This window comes from Silene latifolia, chromosome Y, assembly GCF_048544455.1.
Source record: "Silene latifolia isolate original U9 population chromosome Y, ASM4854445v1, whole genome shotgun sequence".
NCBI classification, from domain to species: Eukaryota; Viridiplantae; Streptophyta; class Magnoliopsida; order Caryophyllales; family Caryophyllaceae; genus Silene; species Silene latifolia.
The window spans coordinates 210987422-211007326 of record NC_133538.1 but is presented as its reverse complement, the minus strand read 5'-3'; positions in this window follow the sequence as shown (position 1 = coordinate 211007326).

Sequence of the window (19905 nt, the reverse complement as noted above, 5' to 3'; positions counted from 1 at the left end):
TTCAATATCCTTAGGCTCAGTAGGACACTATGACTTACTCAAAGTGATCCCACTGCCCATAGGTAGAAAACCTCTCTTGGAGTTTTTCATATTGAATCGGCCAAGAATCTTATCAATATAGGCTTCTTGACTCAATGCTAATATCCTTTTGGATCTATACCTATAGATTCGGATACCCAATATGCGTTGAGCTTCTCCCAAATCTTTCATTTGGAAGTGATTTCCCAACCACTTCTTAACAGAAGCAAGCATATCAACATCATTCCCAATGAGTAATATGTCGTCCACATAAAGAAGTAAGAAAACAATTTTACTCCCACTAAACTTCATGTATAAACATGGTTCCTCAACACTTCGAGAAAAACCATTCTGTTTAATAACATGATCAAGATGATGATTCCAACTCCTTGACGCTTGCTTAAGACCATAAATGGATCTCTTAAGTTTGCATACTTTGTTAGGATTTTTAGGATCCACAAAACCCTCGGGTTGTGTCATGAACACTTCCTCTTCCAGAAACCCGTTCAGGAAAGCGGTTTTGACTTCCATTTGCCATATCTCATAATCTTGAAATGCAGCAATCGCTAACATTATCCGAACAGATCTAAGCATAGCAACTGGTGCAAAAGTTTAATCATAGTGTAAACCATGAACCTGGGTGAAACCTTTTGCAACCAATCTAGCTTTATAGACATCTTTATGTCCATCCATGCTGATTTTAATCTTGAATATCCACTTACATTGAAGAGGTCGAACATCTTTAGGTAAGTCAACCAGGTCCCATACCTGATTATCGTACATGGAATCCATTTCGGATTGCATGGCCTCGAACCATAGCTTAGAGTCAGAACTCATAATAGCTGCTTTATAGGTCTTGGGTTCATCACTTTCTAAAAGTAAAACCTCATAGTCACCATCTTCCTCGATAATACCAAGGTATCTATCAGTTTGCAACTAACCCTTTCGACCTCCTAGGTTCAGAAGGAACAATAACTGATTCAGACGTAGAAGGAACATCTTCCTGTATTGTCATATCAGTTTGTGGCTCTTGAACTTCGTCAAGTTCAAATTTTCTCCCACTCTGTCTTCTAGAAATAAACTCTTTTTCTAGAAAGACAGCTTCACGAGCCACAAACACTTTGTTCTCGTTACTATTGTAGAAGTAATATCCACAAGTTTCCTTAGGGTAGCCTACAAAAATACACTTTTCAGAACGAGGTGCAAGCTTATCGTCAGACTTGCTCTTGACATAAGCATCACAACCCCATACTTTCATGTATCGCAGATTCGGGACTTTCCCTTTCCATATCTCATATGGAGTTTTGTCAGTTGCTTTAGTGGGACTTTTATTAAGTGATTGTACAACAGATAAAATGGCAAAACCCCATAATGACTTAGGTAACTCTGTTTGACTCATCATCGATCGAACCATATCTAATAAAATTTGATTCCTCTTTTCAGCCACACCAATTAATTGTGGTGTGCCAGGAGGAGTTAACTGAGATACAATACCGCAGTTTATAAGGTGATCTTTAAAGTCATTGCTTAAATACTCCCCACCACGATCTGATCGTAATGCTTTAATCTTATTATTTAATTGGTTTTCTACTTCATTCTGAAACTTTTTGAACTTATCAAAAGCTTCACTTTTATACCTCATTAAGTAGATATACCCATATCTACTCATGTCATCGGTAAAAGTAATGAAATAGTCATAATTACATCTAGCAGTGACTGTCATTGGACCGCATACATCGGTATGTATTAAACCCAACAACTCACTAGCTCGAGATCCCTTTCCCAGAAAAGGTGAACGAGTCATCTTGCCAAGAAGACAAGATTCGCATGTACCAAATGATTCGAAATCAAAAGGTTTAATTACACCAGCCGACACTAGTCTTTTAATGCGCTTCTCGTTGATGTGTCCTAATCGATAATGCCATAAATAAGATTGATCAGGATCACCTGTTTTGAGTCTTTTATTATCTAAATGATAAACATCGTTGCAAGTATCTAGAATATAAATACCATTGATTGAAATAGCTTGACTATATACAATCCCATTAAGGGAAAAAGTACAACACTTGTCTTTAATTACAAAGGAAAACCCTTCTGTGTCTAACACAGATACGGATATTATATTTCTAGATAGTGTTAGTACAAAATAACAATTATTAAGATGCAACTGCATTCCTGAAGCTAAACTAAGTACATAAGTTCCTACTGAGACGGCTGCTACTTTAGACCCGTTTCTCATTCGGAGATCGACATCACCCTTGTTTAGCTTTCTTATGCTTTTTAGGCCTTGTAAATGATTGCACAAATGAGAACCACAACCAGTATCTAATACCCAAGTTGTATTTGAAGCATAATTTATGTCTATCATAAAAGATTCGGTTGAAAAATTACATGTTGGCTTCACAATGCCAGCTTTTATGTCATCCAGGTACTTAGTACAATTACGCCTCCAATGTCCCTTGTTATTACAGTAATTACAAGTATCTTTAAGAGGATTACCCTTTATAGGTTTAGGCTTGGTAGAGCAATTCGCAATTGCTTTACCTTTGCCCTCTACCTGAATGGGCTTCTTACCTGCATTCCTCTTAAACTGCTTCTTCCCCTTCACATTTATCGCAAGCACATCTTTCCTTGTACTCCCACTCAATCCCATGTCCTTCTCTTCTTGCACAAGCAGAGAATGGAGCTCATGTAAACTCTTTTTCATGTTCGTCATATTGTAATTTACCTTAAATTGGGTAAATCCCTTGACGTGCGAGAGAGAGTGGAGCACTCGGTCCACCACAAGTTCGTCGGGGATCTTGCATCCCAACCCCTCTAAAGTTTCCACGTACTCAATCATTTTAAGTACGTGTGAACTTACAGGTTGACCATCTTTGAGGTTAGCCTCAAAGAAACGAACTGCGGTGTCATATTGAATTATTCTCGGGGCTTGAGAAAACATAGTAGAAAGCCTCGAGAATACTTCATGTGCATCGCGAAACTTGACACATTGCCTTTGTAAAGCAGGATCCATTGAAAAAAACAAAACATTTTTTTATTGCGACGGATTCCTTTTGATAATTTGAAAAAGCCTCCCTTACATCGGCAGTGGCCCTAGTACTAGGCGAAGGGGGAGAGGGATCGACAAGGTAGCGTAATTTGCCATCACCTGCGGCAGCTAATCGAAGTTGTTCCTCCCAATCTTTAAAATTACTACCGTCGGCTTTTAAAACATATTTGTCCATAAAAGAACGTAGCCATGAATCTCTAGCTATGGTGACGGTTTTAATAGTAGAAGTCATCGTGATTACTACAAAGGAAATAAAGGAAAGATTAACATTTATCGTCTAGAAATATTTAACTTGTGAAACTATTTAACAAGTTCCCATTTATATAATGATCTCCCAATGAATTATATAAATGATTCCAAGATCCAATTTTATATAAACACGGGCACGGTGGACCGATTCAACCCACATTTATATAAATTTGGTGAGTCAACAATTTTGACTGATTCTACTACTAGAACTCTTGGTTGACGGATTTTCTTAAAATCTATCTTTTAGCCCCAGAATAAATATGGGCACGGTGGACCGATTCAACCCATATTTATCCCGTTGAGTCCAACCAATTTTCACGCGTAATAACTTTTATTACCCTACTTACCCAACGTAAAAAGAGTGTACCTCGGTGATCCGAACCTACCTCTAATGAAGAAGGGATTCATAGGTGCTAATATTTGGTAAGGCTTAATCTCAATTTTAAACAAATGTGAGAGATCTTATCAATTTAATTATCTATTACTTTTAAGTGAACTAAATTGGTGAATGATAGACAATTAAATCGATAACAACAAAAATAAAACATGTAGTGACGATTTGGCATGAATGCATAAATGAATTAAAACAAACAAGTCCTAATATGGTCACCTAGTTAATCTAATTAACTAAAATTATTACACTTCGGAAACCAACTCCTTGGTACCTTGAGTCTTCATAAATTGGCCTCCTTCTTTAGGATTTCGGAACGCCTTTCCGAAAACACCGTCTTCATGAAAACTCCGTCTATAGATGCTTCATCTAATTACTAATAATTAAATTACATAACAATACCCTATTATACAATTTGTAATAAAATTAAAATAAAAACTATTAATTAATTACAAATTAGGCGATACGAAATCGCAATTAATTACAAAACAAGTCGATATTCCCTTACATTACGGAAAATACCAACTTCTACCTATGGCCATATTAGGAAAAATTACATAATTAAAATGATAAAAAAAAAAATTCATCCAAATGAATAATAAAATGCATTATGGAAAAATGACATGCCAAATCGTCTAACTTACCAACAACGATCATTTGAGTTTGCTTTGACGGAATTTTTACCAATAAAAATTCATAATCAATTCTTAAAACAATTTTAAGACTTACTCATCATACTAATATGGTCTAATATGAAAATAATTATTCTCAACAATTATCTTGAATTTATATGGGAATTAAAACACAATTATGACAAAAATGATATAATAATTCACAATTATCATACAAAAATTCCATTTAATTTAAAAATTTATGGAAAAATAAATTTCAAAGCCATGAACATTCTGGTCTTACACCAAAAATGTCATGCAAGTGAAAATTTTTGTTTTTAAAATTTATTTAAAACGATTTCACAATTTAATTGATAAACGGATAATTTTTACGATTTAATTCTAAATCAAACCATAAAAATTGAAAAAACTGGAAAAATTTAACAAAAATCAAATTTTCGTCCCATATCATCTTAAGACCAGATTATTTATATGCAATACCATATTATGTGATAAAACTAATTTTAGTAACATAATATCAATTTTATTAATTTATCTCATAATTTACTAAAATCGTCTTAAAACAACATGCATGTATTTAACAATGCTCTGATACCACTTATTAGTTATTTAGACCAAATTAATACTCATCTTATGATATTAAAATTACAAATTAATTTAAAGTGGTCTAAATCTACATGCATGCAAATAAAAGTATAAAAGATGGTATTAAACCATCTTAAGACAAAAGTTCCTTACATTGTATAAGGCAAGTAAGGGCACTACAAATGCCTCCTGCCTTTGTAGTTCTTGAGCTATATAAATGTAGATGATCCTCCAAATACACCAAAATTACCAAAATAGGTAATCTCCTAAGGTGGCACCCAAGATAAGCCCAAAATACTACTAAAATTAATAACTAGTTAATAGTAGTAGTAACTTTGTAATATGTATATTTGATGTACTAATTAATATTATTACCTTAATAATATTATTAGTTTACTTTTATATGTGTTTATTGTAAAAGAATGAACAAAATAAGAAGAAAAATATGGTCTTTTGATGGTGTATATGAACCATCCACAACAAGCACACAAAGACCAATTTTTATTCAAATTTCCAACCTAAGAAATGATGGAATGACTTAGGTATATATAGGCATGCAAATGTATACAATTCACATACAAATGCTAGTGGGAAATGCCTACCTTTTCCACTCACAATGAGTGTATTAGTATTGTATAAAAATATGTCCAAATGGTTCCCTTCGGGTCCATTTCAATTTTCAACATTTGCCCCACAAATACTTATAAGTCTTATATTTAATTATCTGACATAATTAAAAATTAATTTGATTATTTAACACTTAAATAATATAAATTAACTACCAATGACTACTTAACTATTAAGTAAACATAAGACCATTTTATCAACATACAATGTGTCAATATTAACCCATTTAGCTAATTTTACAACCTCTTGTAAAATTTAATAGCTAATTAATTCCACCTCAAAACATATACACATATCGTATAAAATTAATTAATTAAAAATTAATTAATAAATTCTAATAAATTTATTATTTAAATATCACATAATTAAATAACAAATCTCCTTGTCCCGAGTTCGTAACCCGTCATCAAATAATACATTTACGTGACTAATTAAAAGTCAAATAATACAAGGAACTAATTATCTCGTATCTCATACAAACAATTAATTTATTCTATTTGGGCGTCATCCTATAGGTGTGACCTAAAGGGATCACCGATCACCGCACACACGACAAAGAATGTCAAACTCTAGTCAGCCAATCATTACCGACTAACGATGACCAGGTGACAAATAAATAAATAAATCCCTGATATTCCTTTTACGAGATTTATTATGTAAACGCACTTATTGTGGAGGACACTACTCCAACATAACTATCGTAGTTCACCGCCTTAGTTCACTTAAAACGTGATATATAATAAATTGACATGACCTCTCGCTAAATTAATAATTGATATTTAGCCTTACCAAATAGTAGAACCCACGAAACCCAATTTCATAAGGGAGTTAATCCGGCTTCACCGTAATACAAACCTTGTTACGTTGGGTAAATGGGTAGTAAAATGTTATTACATCGAAATTTGGATTGAGCTCAACGGAAGTATTCGTGACCGTAGTCGCATGTGTTCCGGGCTAAAGATAAATATTAGAGTAATTTTATCGACCGAGAGTTCTAAAAGTAGAATCGATTAAAGAGTTAATCCACCGAGTTATATTGATAAGGGATGAATCGGCTCACCGTGCCCGAGTTAATATGAATTTGGATCTTGGAATCATTTATAATAGTTGGGTAGAGGTCACTATATAAATGCTTAAAACTTGTTTAAAATGTTAACAAGTATTATTAAAACAATAGATGTTTATTAATTCCTTCCTTTTTATTTTGTAGTCAAATTTGTTTTCTCATTTGCAATGGCAACTCCAAATTCAAACGCACCCACTAGCTCGAACACTCTCACCAATGTTTCATGGCTCCGATCCTTCATGGATCGTTGTAAACTAGAAAAGAATGGGTCAAACTTCGCCGATTGGGACGCCCAATTTCGGTTGGCCGCGGAGGGTGACGATAAGATTCGTTACCTCACCGAGGCCTCTCCCGCCGCACCAACCACTTGGTCTACTCCCGCCGCTAGGCAAGCCTATGAGACTTACCAAAAGGAGTCAGCCGCGATCAAAAATGTGTTGATCTTTTCAATGGAGGCCGAACTCCAAAGGAGTGCTATAAAGATTAGCACCGCCTATGAGATCTATACGAAACTTGTGACCATGTTTTCAAAAGCTCCGAGGATCATTCAATATGAAGCGGCATCCGCATTCTTTGATCTCAACATTAAGGAGGGCAAAAAAGTTAGCCCTCATGTGCTCAAGTTGATGGAGCATGTTGAGACCTTAAAAATGCAAAAGGTAGAGATTCCCGAAGAACTCATCATTGATCGAATTCTTCATTCCTTGAACAAGGTTAAAGCAGATGTTCAATTCCGGGTGAACTTTAATATGCAAAACTTGAAAGTTTCCCTTGATGAATTGCACAAAATGCTTGTGCAAGCCGAGAGGGATATGGGGCTAAATGCTAGCACCACCAAGGATGTGCTCAACATTAATCAAAAGAGCAAGGGAAATTTGAAGAAAGGTGGCAAAAAGGGTAAGAAGCAAACCCCCTTTAAGAACAAGGGAAAGGCTTTTGAAGCTAGCTCCTCTAAGCCCAAGAAGGGTTCCCCATCCGGGGACAAATGCCACTATTTTAATGGCATTGGGCATATGAAGAGGAATTGTCCTAAGTACCTAGGCGACATCAAAGCTGGAAAAGTTATTCCAGTAGGTAAATACCTATCCCTGTCTTTTTATGTTTCGATCTCAACTTTGCTATTTTGATACAAGTTGTGATAATTCCCTTTTTATTGTAATTAGGGCATCTGAGCAAGGACAAGGGCAAAGAAAAGTAAGCCTAGAAGATCTTGAGGGAAGCTAGATGTAGCCGCCCATGGTGCTAGATTGATGGAAGCTTGGCTTTATTTTGTCTTTATTTTATGTTGTATTTTGGAATTTTAGAACTATTTTTCAATATCCTCGTTCGACTTGGGAATTATTTATTTCTTTAAACAATGGTTGTATTTTGGATTAAGGTGACTTGGTTTGCAACCCAAGTCACTTACTTTATCATATTGGTTGTTCTAAAATTTATCTTAATACACTACCTGCATTTAGAAACATAAGATTATCGACTTAAATTGATTAATTAGACAATTATAATGATCGTGTCATTATATGTCCATAAGCTATGAATTCGATTCTCCTTATGTCATAGTGACTAAATGTCACAACTTACTTATGTAAGATCAAATATGAAGTTAAGATTGAGTTGTTGAACTCATATAAGGGAACATTACCAACCTCATTTGATTCGCCTATCAAACTTAAATCGTCTTGTCTATATTATCCTTTTAATATTTCTCGATTAAATCACTATTAAATATATATGTGATATCATTCTCCTTAACCATCATTATTTGTGGCTCAAATGATATCTTTGGAGAAAAGGATATTTTTTCTAAAGATAGAGTGAGAGTAATTTAGCCACAAGCCTTGAGCCACGTGAGGACACCAAAAGAAGATGTTCTTGAGGATACCACAAGAGGGCACCAAAAGAAGATGTTCGTGAGGATACTTCATGAGGAGATCAAAATAAGATGTTCTTAAGGATACTACGCGAGGAGACCGAAAGAAGATGTTCTTAAGTAAACTACGGGAGGACACCAAAAGAAGTCGTTCTTTTGAAATTTAGATCATGATCTATGAAGTAATAAGAGATCTTAAAATTCGACATTTTACTTAAGAGCCTTATGAAACTAAAATGGTATCTATGCAAGTAAATAGATTTATTTAGGAAAATAGAAGTTTATGATTAAGAGTTGCATAGAGTGGCATATCGATGTCTACAAAACCTAAGTTAATTGTTAGCTAAGCTAAGGATTCAACTCATTGCTATACATTATGAAAATAAGTAAAGTATTAAGACCACTTTCTAAATGGGCAGTTTGAAAGTGATATGTGAATGACATATATGGTTTTAATTAATACTTAGAAAAGCAATGAACATTCCATCATGTTATGTTTCCATGAAGAAACATGTGTACACATGGACTTGAGTGGGAGTTAGAGACTGTCATGTTTTGACATGGAGTTTAGTGGGAGCAATCATCCTTCATGAATTGTATGACTTATTACTCATTAAAAATGACGTGCAAATAGGTTTTCAATTCTGGATGAAATTTGACATTATGCATATCTATTATAACATGGGATGTTGGATTGACATTTAGATAGGTATCTTATGATGATAATGACCCTTCTTAAATCAAACAGTTAAGTAAGTTGTTCATATTGATGAAATTGAATTATCATAGAGCTATGATTATTCACATGAACCTAAGAACTATTGGCAAGCCTTAGGAACCGTCATGAATTATCTAGGAGAACTAATGATCTATTCTATAGTTTGGATGAGAAACAAGTTGTGTGTTAAGAAGTTACACAAACTCAAGTTTCCAAACTCCTTTGGATTTATGGAAATCCTAGGCAGATTATTGACATAAGGAGTTAGAGACTAGAAAAGTGTATTTTTATTGTCAACCATTGCAAGTTTCTACGAAATGAACCTAAGTACGTTGTGATTAAGTGGCATGCGTTAAAACTATAAGTAGTGTTATCCAATGAAACCCACATCACAAGTTATGAGATAACAGTAAAAGCTTCTTTCAAGCTAAAGAACCTATGTCTAGTGTGAAGTCTAGACATGTACTTAGTAAAATTCATGCTATGAGGGATAACATGAAATTGAAGGAAATCGCAATTCACAAAGTTTGAACACTTGGACACATAGTATGTTCACAAACTAAACTTTTATTGCGTTACACAAGTGCATAAGTGCACTCATGATTATAAGACATGGAGTAGCAATATGGTATTGACTACTCGTGTGTGATAATCACATTTATTGTTTGAGTTATTTTTAACTCATCTTGTACTCTGTTACATCCAAATGGGATTGTTGGGACAATATTGAACCCCATTAAAGTGAACTGGATTAACATAGTATTAGTCCCTAGTTACTTATATGAGGTGACATCTCGAAGCAACTAGAGTGTGATGCGATTGATGGCAAGTTCAAGTGCCATGGAGTCATGAGAGATGACTAGTCGATCACATAGTCAGACTGTGAGGGACACTCTGTCGGGTTTATGATCGCTTATAGAGTTCTGGCAATTTTTATAGCCTGGTCGTGGCGAGAGCTACTATGGTATTCTTATGAGTCGATTCTTTGACTAATGACTGTTCGCCTAAGATGGCACAATTTCATATTGACTTTGATTAATGTTCGGCGACCTTCGTAACTGGGGTCTTATGGACATGTTTTGGGTCATGATGAGCTGTGGCTAATCAAAGGGAAGAGTGCAATAGGAATTGTCCATCCCCGTCAGGGTTATCTTATATCTCAAGGCCACTCGAGGAGCAATGAACTGGAAATGCGTGGCCACGCTCGGAAGGTATCTATGGTAGAGAATTTCGGTCAGACAGTTATTCTCCAGATCGAGGAAACCACTCAAGATATGATTAAATGCAAGTACGACCTGCAAGACACCTTGCATTGAGTGGGAGATAGTAATAGGACAAGAGAGTTGGTGACGCGTACTTGTCGTGGACAAGTGGGAGATTGTTGGAGTATGTGTCCTCGACAATAATGCGATCACATGTTTAAATCTCATATTAAGAATACACAAGGGATTGTAACATTTTATTGTCAACTGATCCACATTAATTGGTAATGATTGGCTGACTAGAGTTTGACATTACTGTCGTGTGACGGTGGTGATCAGTTGATCCCTTAAGGTCATACCTTTAGGGAAACATTCTTAATTGATTAATTAATTAATTATATGATGATACTAGTTAATTAATTCCTTAAAATTGAACAAATTATTTTGTGAGTAATTATACGTATCTTATTGTAATTTGATTAAATAAGATTCGTGCTAAGTAATTAAAATTGTTTTATTGCTTAAGGTTTATTTATTGTTTATTAAACAATTAAAATAAGAATGAATTGGTTATTATAAATACAAGTAGTTGTGATTTATAATTCTATGACCCATTTGAAGTAATGGTAATTGTGAATTACTAGTTAATTTTGTATGTGATTTATTTCATTTATATAATGATTTTTAATGTGTTAAAAATGCATTATTTAAATGACATGTCTAGTAACATTTAGCAAGAACAACACCATTAGAAGCCCAATGTTACAAGAGTCTTGTTATTTACTTAGCACTGTGGACTCTTCTAATGCCTCTACTACAGTTGGACCCTTACTGACGGATCCGTTGGAGGAAGATATTGGTGTTGTTTGTTTTGTAGGTGATGATGCTAAGGGCACTATTGCTAAGAGTGCCAAAAGGAAAGGGAAACTTTATTTGAAAAATTTCAAACGATTGCGGAATGCAAAGGTAGATATGAAATGGAGCTCGGTTGGTGGAAAGCTCAATGATGAAACTTGATCAAATAGCTTCTTACGTCGTGCGGGACGTTAAACCAGCGCTTCTTGGGATGCAACCCAAGCTTTTTATTTTCTTTATTTATTTCTTGTTTTTAATTTTTCGCAATTTACTGTTTTTCGTAGATTAGAAATAAAATATTAGACTTGACGATGTTTGTTTTTTATGATTTGTAGGTGAAAATGAAGAAAGGGAGGCTTAGAGGAGAAAATAGCACGCTTCCCCGTGCAAAAACCCCGTTCGGGGACATAGTTTTCGAAAAACGGGTCAGAATAACTTAATTACGGAAGCAAAGGAAAAAAAATCTCATTGACCGGTCAACCCCGATCGGGGTTGCCAGCCCCGATCGGGGACGTGGATTCACGCTTTCTTGGCTATTTTCTTAAACATGGGTAAGGCAAAAATTTTTCTTATTATTCCAGCGACCCCAACGGTACTTCTCCTCTTTCTCTCTATCATATTTCTTCATTTCTTCACTAAAAATCACAAGGAAACATCAATTTCTTCATCATTTTGCAAGATTCATTCATCCATTAACATCATCAAGTAAGTTTTCTTCTCTTTTTTCTTTGATTTCATCCAATTTAATCAATTTCATCAAGTTTATCAAACCCTAACTCAAATTGGGGGAATTTGATTTTGTGCTTATTTGTACTGGAAATTGATTGTAGTATGCTCTATTCATGTTTATAGTATAAATTAGGTAACTAATTCGTTCTATTATTTTTATTTGGATGGATTTTGGTTTGCCTTAAGATGAATTTTTGTCATAAATTTCAGAAAAATTGCACCAAGAAGACCTCCTACCCAAGGTGCTTCTAAAAGGAGAAGAAGTGATGCGGAATCCTCCCGGGCTGTGGAGGATGTGCAAATGGAAGAGGTCCCGGAATGGCAAGATCTGGATTTTCCCGGAGTAATTTTCAATTGTCAAAAGCAATATGACAATTGGGTCATCCTAAGAAGCAAAGGTATGAAACCGACTAAATTCATTAACCAAGCTTCTTTGAACAATATTGGAATAGAAAAGAATGTTAAGACATTATTTAAGAACCTTGGTATGAAACATTGTTATACAATGGATTATAAGACCTTTCCCGAACTCACCCTTGAGTTCTTGAGCTCTTTTGAGTTTCATAGGTCAAAGAAACCCGGTTTTGTGATTTTTGTGACTTTCTGATTGTTTAATGATGACTATAAGATGGACCTAGCGGACTTCGCTAATATCTTCCAATTGCCTCATAAAGACTTACCTATTGAATCACCCGAGTCTTATAACCCGGTTTTGACATGGAATGCCATTTCTCACTTCCCCTTTCAAAGTTGGGACCATTGCCCCCACCAATACATACATTAGCCCGACATTTGGGTTTGGCAAAGGTTTATGGGGTGGAACTTTTTTGGGAAAAATGAGCCTCACTCGGTGAGGAAAGTTGAGGTGAGGATTTTGGGTGCTTTCCTTAGTGTTAATAGTGATGATAATTGGGGGTTCAATATTCCCTACCACTTTGCGGTCCACTTAACCAAACAATGTAACCCAAAGAATAGTTGTATTGTCTTAGGAGGTTTGATTACAAAGATTGCTCACCACTTGTGTCGATTCAACCAAGAAAACACCGACTTGAGACCATTGCTTATCTCTAGGGAAAAAGGGGTCGGGCTAGATTATGAATATTTCCTTTCTTGTAATTGGTTTAGGGATGCTCACCCTAACATGGTTTGGAAAATCGGTAGGCAAGACTTCATTAGTCTATCGGAAGAGAAGAAGGAAATTAAGGCCTTGGTTAACACTAAGCCCTATCATGGGAGTGCCCCTTTTATTAGACCTACTTACCACTTGGCTCTACGAGGTGAAACACGTACCACCATTGAGCGGCGTGAGGGAGGTCAACCCTCTCAAGCACGCCATTCCACCTATAGTATTCATTAACCCTCTAGTCTTGAAATGATGGATATGATGCGAGACTTAAGCTTAAGTGTTAATACAATTCGTGATGACCAAAGACTTGCATTGCATCCCATATATGATCATTTTGCTAGACAAGGAGTAATCCAACCCGTGGGCCACACCCTTAATTTTATACTTATCCCCCGGGTAGATTTCCTCCTCCTTCTCCCCCTCCTAACAATGATGCGGGTACTTTTACTACATATGCTCCCGGTCTGGATTTTTGTGGTTCGGATTATGGAGTTGAGGCATTACATGGAGGAAATGGAGGGTATGGTGGATATGGTGGGTATGGTGGTTATAGTAGCTATGGTGATGGTCTTGGAAGTGGCCAAAACATTGGTGAGTATGTCACTCCTCTCTAAGAGGATGATTCTAGTGGAAGTGGTCAATAAGGTGAAGCATCCGGAAGTGAAAATGGTAAGAAGAAGAAAGGAATGAAGGGGTTCAACTTTTGGCCCTTTTCTTAGATGAATGATGAAGGAAGAAGTCCCCCGTATACATACTAGCTTGGGGGGGGGGGGGGGCTAGCAAGTCTAGTAAGTGTTATTTGCTTTGCATTTTAGTTTATTTCTCGCAACCCATTAAATATAACCTCTAGTCCTTCTTGTTTATGTACTTTGAGCCATTTTTATGGTTTAGTTGGGTAACTTAATTGTTGGCACATTGAGGACAATTTTATGTTTAGCTTGGGGGAGATTGCATTTGCATGTAGTATAGTTTGCATGTAGAAAATTTGAAAATTTTGAGAGAATTTGTGTTTTTTTGCTTGCTTGTAGCCTACTTTCCCTCTTGCTTATTATAATGGTAGCTTATAGCTAATGATTTGCTCTTTTATGATGGGATAATTGCTACATGGGGATGTCTTGACATAGTAGGTGGGAGATGGAAAATGAACCAAATAGGCTTGATCTTGACTATTGGCGAGCTACAAAATTGGTAAGGTAGAACCTCTTTGGACCGATGCATCCATATCCGGTCTTTCTTAGGCGAGTGTAGGTGTCTCCTTATGATGTGTTTTTCATCAAAAAGCACAAGTATGGTCTTTATTTTATCTCTTTATAAGCATGCATTCATTTGGGATAGCATTTTGGAGCCATTCACATGACTATATTTGCCTTTTTGACCCCTTTCACAAGCATTTATCCCTAGCTACATTATAATTTGCCTACATTGTTGAGCTAGTAGCTTTGTTTGGTTTTGTTTGGGTGCTAAATTGGGACTTGGTTCAAAGTGTGAAATATCATGTGAGCTTGGTCTTAATGCTCAAGAAAGAAAAGAAAGAAAAAAATGAAGAAAAAAAATGAAGTATTGAAACGGAAAAAATTGAGAAAGAAAGAATGAAAAAAAAAAAGAAATGGAAAAGCATGAAAGAAAATGAAAAAAATAAGTATGAATTGAAAAGAAAAGAGAAGAAGAGGTTAATGTGAGAAACTCTCATGCATTGTTCACATATTTTGGAGAGTTTACCTATGATTTATATTGCAATTTGGGATTAGAATTGGGATTGAGCATCCTTACATTTGGTTGTTGCTAGCTTGACATTAGCTCCACAATCCATAATTCATTTGTTCCCCTTTCTTACCCATTACATATTGCCTTCTTCCTACCCATTTGGCTTCTTTATCATGGTTGCATTTGATTGTTTTGGCTTACTAGTTTTGATTGATTACCATATTAGATTGCGGGCACATTATTGTAAGTCGAGAATAGTTGAGTGTTTATTCACAAAAATGTCCTTTCACATATAAAAGAGTTTGAGTGCACCGTGAGAGTCCATAAGTCGAAAGATCATGCAAGAGCTTAAAGGTTCATTTCAAGTTTTCCATGCTACGCCGTCATGTAAATCTCATCCATGTTTTGCTTTATTCCTTTTCCCATGTTGTTTCGGGTTTTGAATCATTATGCTTAGGTTGTTTTAGGGTATTGCAATTGATGGGATAGGATTTCTTGCTTGGGGACAAGCAAGGGTTTAGCTTGGGGAAGTTTGATGTGTTCATTTTATATATACTTTTACCCCTGATTTTAGCTCGGTTTTTATTGTATATCATACTTTAATTGGTATATTTATGAGCTAATCTTGTGTTCTAGGTGTATTGTTTGTATTTGTTACATTTTGTAGGAATCTAAGCATTTAGAGGCTTTTTCCTATCACATTAACAAGCACCAAGTTCACTAAGCTAAGTGGAAACAAAATGGACCAAGTATGACAATGGAAGGTGTGTTTCCAAGCCTAAGCAAGAGTGTATGAGACAATGCAAAATGGTCCTACAAAGAACCCAATGAAGTTCAAATTCATGTGGAAAAGATCAAGCTTAGGATACTCTTTGGAAGCTCTTAAATTGATAGATTAAGCATTTACCCGGGTTCATTAAGGGACATTTATCACGAAATTTGGATTCCCTCTACATTTAATCGAGGAATTAAGCCAAATTGCCCGAAATGCTACGCCCCCGATCGGGGTTGACCCCCACTTGGAATTTTACGTTATGCCCCTATTTTATTATAAATAGGAGCCTTAATCTGTCATTAGGGACATCTTTTCCTTACGTCTTTCATACACTATATTAGCCTTAAGCAAAATTCTTTCATTAGTTTTCATCTTTAGTTTCAATATTGTTAAGCATTTGGTTGTTAAACATTTGGTTCTAATTTTATTCAAGCACTTGGTTCTCTTTATTCTTCTTTGCAATTCAAGTTCCATTTCCATTAAGGTATTTCTAATTCTAGCTTACTAATTTACATTTCTATTTTAGTTATCACATAGTTTATCATTAGCACTTTTATTATATCAGATTAGTATTATTCTCATTTTATGTTTCACCATTTAGTTTACATCATTTCTACAATCATGTCTAGCATTTCTTACAACATTGTTTATTGTTTATAATTTAATATGAGTAGTTAAATTCCCTTAGTCTAGGGGCTAGGGAAGCCATGCAAAATCAAATATGTAAAATGATAAATTAGGTTGATATAATATTGTCTAATTGTTTCTATCACATGTTTGCACCTCAACGTTTAATCTTTGGTTATTGGCCCTAATCGTAGATTAAGTTTGTTAATTCATTCTATAAGTCGAGAGGCACGGAATCGGATTAGACTAAGCATGTGTTGTAGGACGACCTAGTCATAAACGAGAGTTTCTCTAGGACTCGGTCTGTGGTTGACACTAATATCGTAAAGTGTGTGTCACTAAGCCTAAACAATTGACAATGTTGTTATTACCGAGTTTAACATGAACATATATTTACCTTTTCATATGTGACCCGACTCCCCTAGACTCCTTTTATAAAATAGTTCACATCTTTATAATTGCTAATCATCAAACCAACCAACAAACCAAACCAAACGTAATCGACCTTGATAAGAATCTTTCCATAGCATTTCATAAACGCAATTCCCGTCTCCTTGTGTTCGATCCCTATTACTACATTAATTTGTGTCTAGGGTAATTATGTTTTCATAGGTGTACGATAGCCTATCAATAACAAAATTAATTAATAAGTCCATTAAACTCACTTTGAAGTGGTTCTTGTCCTCCCATAATTTCTGATCTTCTATTGCACCTTCATGAAACTTCATAACATATAGTCCGCAATCATAACTACACAAAATACAGTGAGAGATTGAAACTGCAATCTGTTATAGAGACAATTTGGAATTCCGTACTGCCATCAAATATATACAAATAAAAAAGGAGATATTAAAGAAAACTTACGTGTTTTCTTGCTGAGGTACATTCACATTAACAGAAGGAAACAAGATGATGCCCTTTAGATAATTGTAACCATTGTGGTGGTCGAACTGATTTGCAACATGGAATACCTTTGAATGACAAACAGTCATCAAAATAGTAATAGCTTAATTCAATCATAACTGATAATAACAAAGCATAAATATAACAACAAGAGTAGAGTCCATACGATATCTTCCACATAAGAATTATACTCCCCCATATCGTCTTTATTTTCTGTATTTGGCTTGCATGAGTCCAAAATATAGTTTTCCAGCTTCTTAATGTCGGACATATAAGCTAACCAATGATTACCATTATTTCCAATCGTCAAAAAAACCTACAAAGATAAAAAGTCAAAAATGAATTGTCAAAAACAAAGTTGACTTCATTCCGAAATAGCCACAAATACACCAACAAAAGAGAATATTCGGGAAGGAGAGGTTACACCAACAATATACACTCCAACACTTCAAAAAAAAAAAGTAGGTTCCCAAACACTCCTTTAAATAATTCACCTTATCAATAGTTGCTCCATTTTCAGGCTTGTAGTGCATCTTAAGATGAGGGTACCAGACAATGTTTCCATTCTTAAGACTTAATTAGGGCTTAGCATACTGGAAAAAAAATGGGTTAGACAGGGACTACTAATACATCAGAAAGGTGCATTTTTGAATCTGAATCAACAAGTATATCTTAATTACCTACCTGCACTGTTGATGGCAAGTAGAGAATATCATTTCTATCGTATGTGCACATCACACCATACATATCAAGCACCTACATATAAAGGATCATATTCTAAAAATGTCACACATACATCAGTGTAAATATAAATACTAAAAAATAAATGTCTATGTACTTACCAAATCCATTACCCAGTGACGATTTTGCAAACTTTGCATTGCTTTTCGAAACATTCCCATCCACTCATTTTGCACAAGAATCTCATTTAAACTACATATGAATATAATTAGAACAAAGTGCATCGACAAAATTAATTGTACAAATATGTTATCAATTTAACAACTTACTCGATGTCTTTACCCCTTCTCATTACAACACCAAGGAGTTCTGTGTCTGTAAGTTGACGTTGACGTTGACATTGTGAGTCTCTTCTATTTTGGAACTCTTGGTCAACTGCTTGAAATCTAGAAAATCAGTGTCAAATCAAACAATTGAATTTATCGCCAACTATTGAGTACTAAACACAAAGATGCAGCTTCTGATAAGTACAACTTCATTCAAATGTTTTCTGATTATAGTTAATAAAGGAATAGAAGGATACCTCATATCTAAACAAAAAGATCCAGCTTGTGATAAGACTTTATCCTTCAGTTGATTACCGTTGAAACAACAAAATTCAGAGCAAACTCTTGCAGCAAAAAGCTTAACTTGGTTGTGCTACAAAACAAATTGGAATGCATGTTAAGCATTACATGTATCTAGAAAATAATTGGAGTGTATATAGCTAGCTAGATGTATGTATCTAACAATTTAAAGCAATGCATTTAAGTAAATAAACCCAAGACTCTGAGTTTATACTATATGAATCACAACTTACATCGTTTAGACCCAAAGGAAAATCCTTTCTAGTGCCTCTGTACTTCTCCAACAAATGCATGAGATAAACTTCGTAATCAACTCCGTCACCCAAATTTGATTTTGGAATATACTCCTCTGTCACCAGCTTCTTGACGTCTTCTATAGATGGAGTCTTGTTTTGGACCATTCAATTCATAACAAATTGTATCTTTATTTAACAAATTAGTTCAGCAAACCAAATTAATAGGAAAACCAAAAAAACACAATAAAAAACGAATGATAGACAGATTAACCCTCATCACATACCGTAGACTGAATCGTTGTTGCATAGTTGACAGATTTTGGCTTCATGACATGTAGAATTTCCAACTTCATTGCTATGAATCTAAAACAAAACACAAAAGGCGTCTCAGATATTATTGGAACAAATCTGCAATTGCATGTTTGCAAAAAAAGTCAGATAAGTAGCAGATGATAAAATAATAGGAAACTAGCACATTGAGTAATAATTATTAATAGAAAACCCTAACATACACTAAAACCCAATATTCACTTACAAGATTTCCTCCTGCAAAATTGTGATCAATGCCGACAGTATGAGTAGCAGTACGGGGATCCTGGTGATAAAAAAAATTCTAAGAAATGCAGTGAGTATGACTGCAGAAGAGATACACATGACTAATTCTGATAATATCATGAGATAGTTATAGAACTTACTTCATCATCTGTTTGCGGAAGATACAACCTATACGGTGAACTGCCAGCTCTGCGTGTTTTACCTTTGTTCAAAATGAAACACCAAGCGTGTATGAGAGATTTAGAGATTCTATCACCTGTCACTATTATCTTCAAATCTGCCCGACTAATTTTATGGTGATCACTTTGGAATAGGGTCTCACTTGATAAAATAGGTATATATAAAGTTAGTAACACGAATTCATGCTTTATTAAAAACAAGTATGTAACACAAATTCATGCACAATGTTAGTAAAATTCATACCTCGTCGGATGACTCTGAAAATACATATTCCAATACATCTTTTTCAAATTTATTCAAATTCCCAGCAACTAGAATACTTCTTTGAATGAAAGGGGATCTCAAAGATTGTGTTTCAACTCTCTTTCTCTTAAGCATTGCTCTCATAATGGGGACTGGTTCTTTTGTTGGCAATGAAGAAATAGGTTCAACAACAAGTGGTACCACAACTTCAACTCCGTCTCCAAGATCTACAGCCTTTTCACAGAACTTTTTAAA